This window comes from Salmo trutta, chromosome 6, assembly GCF_901001165.1.
Source record: "Salmo trutta chromosome 6, fSalTru1.1, whole genome shotgun sequence".
Lineage (NCBI taxonomy): Eukaryota > Metazoa > Chordata > Actinopteri > Salmoniformes > Salmonidae > Salmo > Salmo trutta.
Window position 1 is genome coordinate 56,380,209 of NC_042962.1, and position 9,495 is coordinate 56,389,703.

The window sequence follows — 9,495 nt, forward strand, 5'->3', positions numbered from 1 at the left end:
CTTCACGTCAGCAGTGAAGAGGTGACTCCGGGATGCTGGCCTTCTAGGCAAAGTTGCAAAGAAAAAGCCATATCTCAGACTGGCCAATAAAAAGAAAAGATTAAGATGGGCAAAAGAACACAGACACTGGACAGAGTAACTCTGGAGTCGCCTCATCGCTGTTGACGTTGAGACTGGTGTTTTGCGGATACTATTTAATGAAGCTGCAAGGTGAGGACTTATGAGGCGTCTGTTTCTCAAACTAGACACTCTAATGTAAAACTGACCTTTCCCAATATTTCTAACAGTCTACAATCGCGAGAAAACACAGGTTGGAAAGCAAATGGCTCCTGCTGAAAAGAGAAGTCCAATCTGTCAGCGCTGTAAGCTACCAAAATATTTGATCAACTTCCAAATATTTACAAAGTAAAACAAGCGAAGAGAGGCTTTTGGCACGACGCATCGGCCATCACCAGGGAGTGAGCTGCTCATCATGGGTGGTGAGTCAGTGAAACTTGAGAGCATTTTAGGACTCCATTTCCTCCTCATATTGTAGCCTACAATGTGTCTCCACACACCTAGGTCTAGGCTATTGATGGATTCAAGACAAGATGGTTTTTATTGATCTCAGATTATTTGTCAGTGTGAAAGTAGCCTGTCATTTCAATAATTTGTAGAGGTTTAAAACAATTCTGCCGGTCTCCAGTCATGTAAAATGACTTAAATTGCATGAAATGCGTTTATAAAAGACACATTTTTCCTGATCTTAGGCTACTGAAGATGTTCCCCATGTGTGCAACTTCTGTAAGTGTCTGATATGCATGCTATGCTTTATTACAAAGGTGATTTATTTGTCATGCGTTCCAGAACCCCCTGATTTATAAATTAAGCACTGGTCTTTACATATACTAGATAATATATGTGAAATTAGTTTTGATTTAGAATGGGCCATTATCATACACCTGTCAGATCAGGAGTAAAAAAATAAATATATGTCCCTCATATGCACTTGAATGGAAAATGGGGGACGCTTTTCCCGTGCATGCCAGTCAATTGTAAAGGAAGCAATGTGCTTAATATATGGAAAGTTGAGAAATAAATAAAATAAGCCTATAGAAAGCTGACGGGAACCTCCTCTTTTTAATAGAGGCCATCAAAACTCTGTTTTCTCATGCAATTGCATAGCATAGCCTATAGAAATGTTGCTTAGCCTATAGAATTGTTACAGGAAAAATGTTTTCTCGCTGTGCAACAGGTGATCCTATTTTACTACTCTGCTCAACTCTCGTGAAGTGTTTGATTTGATTTTAGATTGCATTTGCATTAAGGTCAGAGTGAATAGAGCACTGAGTACCAGCCATTAGTGACCGGCCATTAGCCAGTTTGGTAGGCTACTAATGACCATCAGAGGCACCAGAGCCCATTTTGGAGAAGCTTAGTTGCCGTGACTCAACGGTCACAGGAATTTGTCTGTGGTCATGACTCCTGACTGCCGGTGTGGCTTAATCCGGTCACCGTGACAACCCTAGGCAAGGCTGAGGTAGGGTGGTAGCAGCACAGCATCTATATAAGCCCCAGCATCCATTATTAATCAGAGCATGATGAAAGAGCCGTGGCGTGTCACTGGAGCTCTGGAGCCAGAGGCCCGTCTCTCTCCCTCTCTCTCCCCCCTAACCGTTGAGCCCAGGATTAAAGCCCCTGGCAGGGCGCGGCAAACCTGCCAAGACGGGCCACAGCTAGACCCCTGGGTCACACATGGTCAATGACACACGCACACACACCTCACATGTACTAATAGATGCACCACACACTCCCTCTCTCTGACAGGCACACCAAAAAGAGGAGTCATATATTTACCCTTCTCTGCCATCAAGCAAACTGTTGTTGACTGAGAATGGTCTGGCACTTGCCGGCTGGCATAATAGCAGCAATTTAAGCTACGTATGCTGAAAGTGCGAAAGCATTACCATGAACAACTAGAAATTCACTCATGTTTTAGCACCTTACCGAAGAGAGAACTGGGGCAGTTTTTACAGCACGGTATGGTAAACACTATTTTGTTGTTGTCACCACAACTGTGATTGATACGGAGTAAGTTCATGTTGGCTGAGGCAGGTATGTGGCTCTACAGTAGGGGTCTCAACCTGTTACTATAGACTGTAAAGCAACAGGCAGTAATAATCCGTCTGGACCTTGATTGGTTAAATAAAGTGTTGCTCACAACCGGAGATGCAAATTAGAAAGAAAAGTGAGAGGAGGAAAGAGAGAGAGGGAGTAGAGGAGTGGCAGCTTAGACTAGCTATTCAGAGCAGAGAGAGAGAGAGAGAGAGAGTTAATAGACCCCTTCCCCCACTGCCAACCTGTTTGCGAGGAGCCGCGCTCACTTTGCCAGATGAATAATTGCTGGCACTCAGAACTCTCTCCCTCATTTTTCAAAGACGTGCCGAGAGATGATTTTCTGAGAGGCGTGAGATCCGCCTCGCTCGCTCGCCCGTCCCCCGTTTCCAGGGCGAGAGAGAGAGAGAGAAGAAGGAAATGAATTCTCATGGAGGGAGGGAAGGGAGGGAGGGAGAGAGAGAGGGAGGTTAGACTGCCCAGAGGAGTGATGTTTGAGTTATAAGTCGCAATTTCCATACCACACAAACTAGTTATCCTGCATCTATGAAATCATTACGTTATCATATTGAACTCTACCACACCTTGTCATGTCCTTACCACACATTACCCTATCCTGCCCTAAAATCAGGTGGGGCGTAATCATAGATGCCATCTCCTGCCAATGTGCTCTTCAGCAAGGCACTTAGCCCCTATATCCTACCTTTCCTTACCCTGGCCCTGAGAACCAAAAGACCAGAGGCAGCCAGCGCAGAGCGAAGAGACAGTGTTAATCTCACATATGGAAACAATGGAGACAACAGCTGTCCGAAGGCGTGGGGATGTGGAGATGTGCGGGGGGGGCTTCAATCTATTTGTGTCTGTGTGTGTATGTATGTGTTATACGCTCATCTCTCGAACATCGAGTCTGTCGGGGCAGGTGTCTTCAATATTAGTGTGTGTATGTGTGTGTGTGTGTGTTTATGTGTTATATCTGCCTGCGTGTGAGTGAGAGAATCTCAGAATAAGCGTGTGCATAAACTGCTGTTTAGGATGGCTCTCGGCATCTAAATGGCTGTGGAAATAATCCCCCAGCCGCGCTGTTGACAAGGGCTGACCTGTAGGCCACCCTCACGGCGCATAAACAAGACCGCAGGGCCGTGACAAGAGCGTTACACACTCCATCGCTCCAGCCACGCTGAAGAGAGAGAGAGAGAGAGGGTGGTAGTTTCTCTATGAACAATTGCAATTTTGAGAGTGAAAAACCAAAAATAAATCTAAAACCAGGAAAATTAAAACTGAGAACATAATTTGTGAAAAAATAAACATAATTTGGAGAAAGAATCGCAGATTTTATACGGCCCCCCTTGAGTTGTTTATTAACCATTATTTTATCAGGTTTATTGACAGAACGGAGAGTGCACTACTTTCTCTTGTACACTAAGGAACTGGGGAAGAGTTGACAACATAGTGCACTACTTTCTCTTGTACACTAGGACCTGGGAAGAATTACAGGGGAGTGGAGATGAGAATAATGTTCCTATTTGAAAGTTAGAACAAAATGAGTATCTCGTGACAGGTTTCTTTCTTTTTTTAAGTAGCTCTCATGGTAGAAAAGGTTGGAGACCCCTGGTCTAGTGAGCGTGCATAGGATCAGTGCAAGAAAGAGTAAGTGCAGATATTTTGGGTACCATTAAACAGCCAGACCCAATAATGTTCAGCTTCAGTTTGAAGATGAAGATTCAAGACCAGGTAAACTGAGCACAGAATATATGATCCCGTAGTTAGCTAACGTTAGCATTGGCGAACTGGTTAACGTTAGCCAGCTAGATAGTTTGTTTACTAGTATACAGCTAGCTAACTGTTGGGGTTTCGGCACTCGTCGTTGTCGGTTTGAAGGACTTGTTTTGAAGTTACTCAAAGTTGACTTTGGCATCTAGTGTAAGTATTATATATCTAACGTTTATTAAACACCTTTATTGAGAGCAACCAACACATGTAAAATTGCCTGGAGTTTCCTCAACGGCATTGGCACTAGGATTGGAACCAGGTGCTATGGTCAGATGAGACGAAAATAGAGCTCTTTGGCCACGCACACCAGTCGTGGGTTCGGCCGCGAAAGAAGGATGCATTTTTGGTAAGTATGCTAACCATGTACTGTAGTGTAGCCGATATGTGGTGTGTATATGTGTGTGTGAGTGCGCTTAACTAAAAACATTTGTCATAAGAAACTAGCTCCCTGGTATACAGAAAATACACGAGCTCTGAAGCAAGCTTCCAGAAAATTGGAACGGAAATGGTGCTACACCAAACTGGAAGTCTTCCGACTAGCTTGGAAAGACAGTACCGTGCAGTATCGAAGAGCCCTCACTGCTGTTCGATCATCCTATCTACTGTAAACTCTCATATCTACTGTAAACTCTCATATCTACTGTAAACTCTCATATCTAAACTCTCATATCTAAACTCTCATATCTTCTGAAAACTCTCATATCTAAACTCTCATATCTAAACTCTCATATCTAAACTCTAATTTCTAAACTCTCATATCTAAACTCTCATATCTACTGTAAACTCTCATATCTACTGTAAACTCTCATATCTACTGTAACTCCCATTTCTAAACTCTCATATCTAAACTCATATCTACTGTAAACTCTCATATCTACTGTAAACTCTCAGGTCTAAACTCTCATATCTAAACTCTAATTTCTAAACTCTCATATCTACTGTAAACTCCCATTTCTAAACTCTCAGGTCTAAACTCTCATATTTACTGTAAACTCTCATATCTACTGTAAACTCCCATTTCTAAACTCTCAGGTCTAAACTCTCATATTTACTGTAAACTCTCAGGTCTAAACTCTCATATTTAAACTCTCAGGTCTAAACTCTCATATTTACTATAAACTCTCAGGTCTAAACTCTCATATTTAAACTCTCAGGTCTAAACTCTCAGGTCTAAACTCTCAGGTCTAAACTCTCATATTTAAACTCTCAGGTCTAAACTCTCAGGTCTAAACTCTCATATCTAAACTCTCAGGTCTAAACTCTCATATCTAAACTCTCATATCTACTGTAAACTCCCATTTCTAAACTCTCATTTCTAAACTCTCAGGTCTAAACTCTCATATTTACTGTAAACTCTCAGGTCTAAACTCTCATATTTAAACTCTCAGGTCTAAACTCTCAGGTCTAAACTCTCAGGTCTAAACTCTCATATTAAACTCTCAGGTCTAAACTCTCATTTCTAAACTCTCAGGTCTAAACTCTCAGGTCTAAACTCTCAGGTCTGAAGGAAAAGCTAACAAAGCGATGGCTTCCACATGCAGCCAAGCAGGACGTTCGTTCACCCCCAAGCCCAGTTTTCACTGCGCTCATGACAACATCAATAATTCATGGGCTTTTTCTTCTTCTGTATAACGGGAAAGACAGAGTGAGAGAAAGGGCTATTGGACTTGGCATCTATATTGAAACCATCGCGAAATAGAGTTTGTGTTCCAAATGGTACACTATTACCTTCATAATGCACTACTTTTAACCAAAGCACTATGGGCCCCAGTCATAAGTAGTGCACTACTTTTAACCAGAGCATTATGGGCCCCAGTCATAGGTAGTGCACTACTTTTAACCAGAGCACTATGGGCCCCAGTCATAGGTAGTGCACTACTTTTAACCAGAGCACTATGGGCCCTAGTCATAGGTAGTGCACTACTTTTAACCAAAGCACTATGGGCTCTAGTCATAAGTAGTGCACTACTTTTAACCAGAGCACTATGGGCCCCAGTCATAGGTAGTGCACTACTTTTAACCAGAGCACTATGGGCCCCAGTCATAGGTAGTGCACTACTTTTAACCAAAGCACTATGGGCTCTAGTCATAAGTAGTGCACTACTTTTAACCAGAGCACTATGGGCCCTAGTCATAAGTAGTGCACTACTTTTAACCAGAGCACTATGGGCCCTAGTCATAAGTAGTGCGCTGGGGTGCCGTTCGGGATGTAGACAGAGATGGAACGAGAGCAAGGGGTGTTTCCGATTGGCTGCCTGAGGTACTGATTGAGTCAAAGGTCAAAGAGGTTGCCCTTTGGGACACGTTGACCCCTTCTATTGAACTGTGTCTCCGCCTACAGCTGACAACATGGTGTGAGCCGCCACAGCTAATTGCTTAGCGACCACTCTGCCTGTCACTCACTCTCCCCTGGGTGTGTGTGTGCATAGTGTGTGCGTGTTTGTATGTGTGTGTGTGCAATCTATGCATACGTGTGTGTGCATTTCTATTTGTGCCAGCAGACTGTCCACTGCGTATCTACAGCAATTAATATTCCGCAACTAGCCGCCCCTAACCCCCTCCATCCCTCCTCTCCCCTCCCCTGTGGAGCTGTGCTGTGGGACTCCAGGGCTGCAGCAGTGGGGCAGAGAGAGAGAGAGCCCTGCGGGAGCCCTTCTCAGCCTGCCATTAGTCTCCACATGACAGGCAGCAGAAACATCCACCCGCCAGCATGGAGAAGACACACGCAGGCAGCCTCGTCTGGGAGAGACCTGAGCAGACGCACACTCACCGGCAGGAACACACACACAGACAGGAACACACACACAGACAGGAACACACACAGGCAGATGAGAAGACGCACACGGCATATGGCTGTGCCCTCACGGGGGAACACGGGAAGCTGTGACATCAGTTGATTGGCGGGTGGTTGGCTTGGTAGAGTACAGCTCTGTGTGAGTGAAGTCCATAGGACTACTGTGTGCTAACTTTAAATGTATCGAACTGAACCCCCACTATGGCTGATAGCTCATATAATACTGTGATGTGGGTCCGGTGACAATAATACATCCCAAATAAGAAGTGTGTCAATACCATTAAATGTGTGTGTGATTGGTATATAATGTTTGTACCCTGTTGTGCTGCTATCATGTTGTGCTGCTGCCATGTTGTGTTGTTACTGTGTTGTTGTCATGTTGTGTTGCTACCATGCTGTGTTGTCATGTGTTGCTGCCATGCTGTGTTGCTGTCTTAGGTCTCTCTTTATGTAGTGTTGTGGTGTCTCTCTGGTCGTGATGTGCATTTTGTCCTACATTTTTATTTTTAATCCCAGCCCCCGTCCCCGCAGGAGGTCTTTTGCCTTCTGGTAGGCCGTCATTGTAAATAAGAATTTGTTCTTAAACGACTTGCCTAGTTAAATAAAGGTTAAATAAAAAATATTTATCTCTGTACACTCTTCAAAATGTGCCTGTGTTATATTTCAAACATAATCTTGCAGGGAATGTACAGTAGAGGGTTGTCCTCAAGGGATTTGGGGATTACACTGTCAGAAAAATCCCTAAATCTCTACAAGGATTATCAGTTGGTCAATGGAGCTCTTGCTAAAAGTCGCTGGATGAGTTAACTACAGGACGGGGAGCACTGTAAAACATGCTAACTTACCTTTCACCCTGTCAGACATTTGGAGAGAAAACAATACTCCATTACATTTGGTCACCGGCAGGCAGATGCATTTAGCTTTGATAGGCTGTCTTTCACACGTTAACCCCTAGTATCCTTCAGAACTGCGAGTGCAGAGAAAAACATTTTTAGTTACAAAAATGGATGGAAATGTGACTGTCAACGGGTATCTACCCAGTCATACAGAGGCTTTCAATCACTGCTAAGATATTAGCACTTTCCACTTTATAACGAAATAAACAATCATTCATCATTATTTCCATTCCACTGGACCAAAGTACAGAAATACCCAGAGCTGGAAACACTAGAGTTACTGTGTTTGTTTGCATGCGCAGCATCAAAGCTGTGTGTCCCAGCTGCTGATGACATATCCCCTGGGGAGCGCTGCTCTGAGAGCAAGGGGGATCAGCTGAGAGAGAGAGAGAGAGAGAGACACACACACACACACACACACACGGCCCCACCGATTGACAGCGCTGATAAGCGATGTGGCAGGCTGTGAACACTGGCGACGTGCGTCACAGCTCCTGTGAGCCTCGCCTTGTCTTGTCTCGCCTGCACTCAATAAGGGAGCTGGGGGAAGGGTGGTGAGAGAGGGAGAGATAGAGACATTTTATTGTTTATTTCACTTGCTTTGTCAATGTAAACATATGTTTCCCCATGCCAATAAAGCCCCTTAAAATGAAAGTGAATTGAGTGAGACGGAAAGAGAGAGAGAGAGAGAGAGAGTCGGACGAGTCCCTCGAAGTAGCAGAATCCAGGCAGAGCGGCTGAGAGAAACAGAGACCAGAGGAGTGAAAGAAAGAGGGAGAGTTGAACCTCTTTGAGGTAGCAGGAGACTGCAGGGAGAGAGAGGAGAGTTGAACCTCTGAGGTAGCAGGAGACTGCAGGGAGAGAGAGGAGAGTTGAACCTCTTGAGGTAACAGGAGACTGCAGGGAGAGAGAGGAGAGTTGAACCTCTGAGGTAGCAGGAGACTGCAGGGAGAGTAGGAGAGTTGAACCTCTTTGAGGTAGCAGGAGACTGCAGGGAGAGAGAGGAGAGTTGAACCTCTTTGAGGTAGCAGGAGACTGCAGGGAGAGAGAGGAGAGTTGAACCTCTTTGAGGTAACAGGAGACTGCAGGGAGAGAGAGGAGAGTTGAACCTCTGAGGTAGCAGGAGACTGCAGGGAGAGAGAGGAGAGTTGAACCTCTTGAGTAGCAGGAGACTGCAGGGAGAGAGAGGAGAGTTGAACCTCTTTGAGGTAACGGAGACTGCAGGGAGAGAGAGAGAGAAGTGGAGAGTTGTAAATGAAAAGAGGGGTTGGAAAAAATAGAAGTTGGAAGGGATTGTGAGCCGGCAATATGTGTGTGTGTGTGTGTGCGCGTACATGCTGTGTTTGTGTGTATGTGAATATGCGTGCGTGCTGTGTGTGTGTGAGCCGTGATTAAGTGTGATGTGAGAGGAGTTCACAGCGGGGTATTTCCTCATTTCCACGTGTTGGTAGAGAAGACAAACTGACGATGTTCCCCAGAGCACAACCACACCAGTCTGCTTCCTCACCCACACCACACAGCAAGGCTTATTGGCTCGCAAACACATACACTTTTCACAAACATAGAAATGGAATTCCATCCCCTGACAAATATTTATTGTGTTCATTATTGTGAACAATATTCATTGCCAATCTCTTCCTCCCTCAGTATCACGGCCAGTGTCACTGTCTCCTCTCTCTGCTGGCCACACATCCCGCGCCCCTCCGCTGTCGCGTATATTTCAAGGTCTCGGCTCGGCCGCGCTGTGCTCTCCCTTCAGGGGGAAAATGAGATAATCAATTAGGGCCCCCTCTCTCCTCCACCCGCCGCTCTTTAATAACTGGCCTCGTAAAGGCAGGCATTAGATACCAATCTATCAAAGCTGTCCGTCCCTTTGGCTTTAAGACTAGCCCCCGCTCTGCCTGTCTTCCCCATGCACCGTGCTGCCTGCCTGCGCTCGCT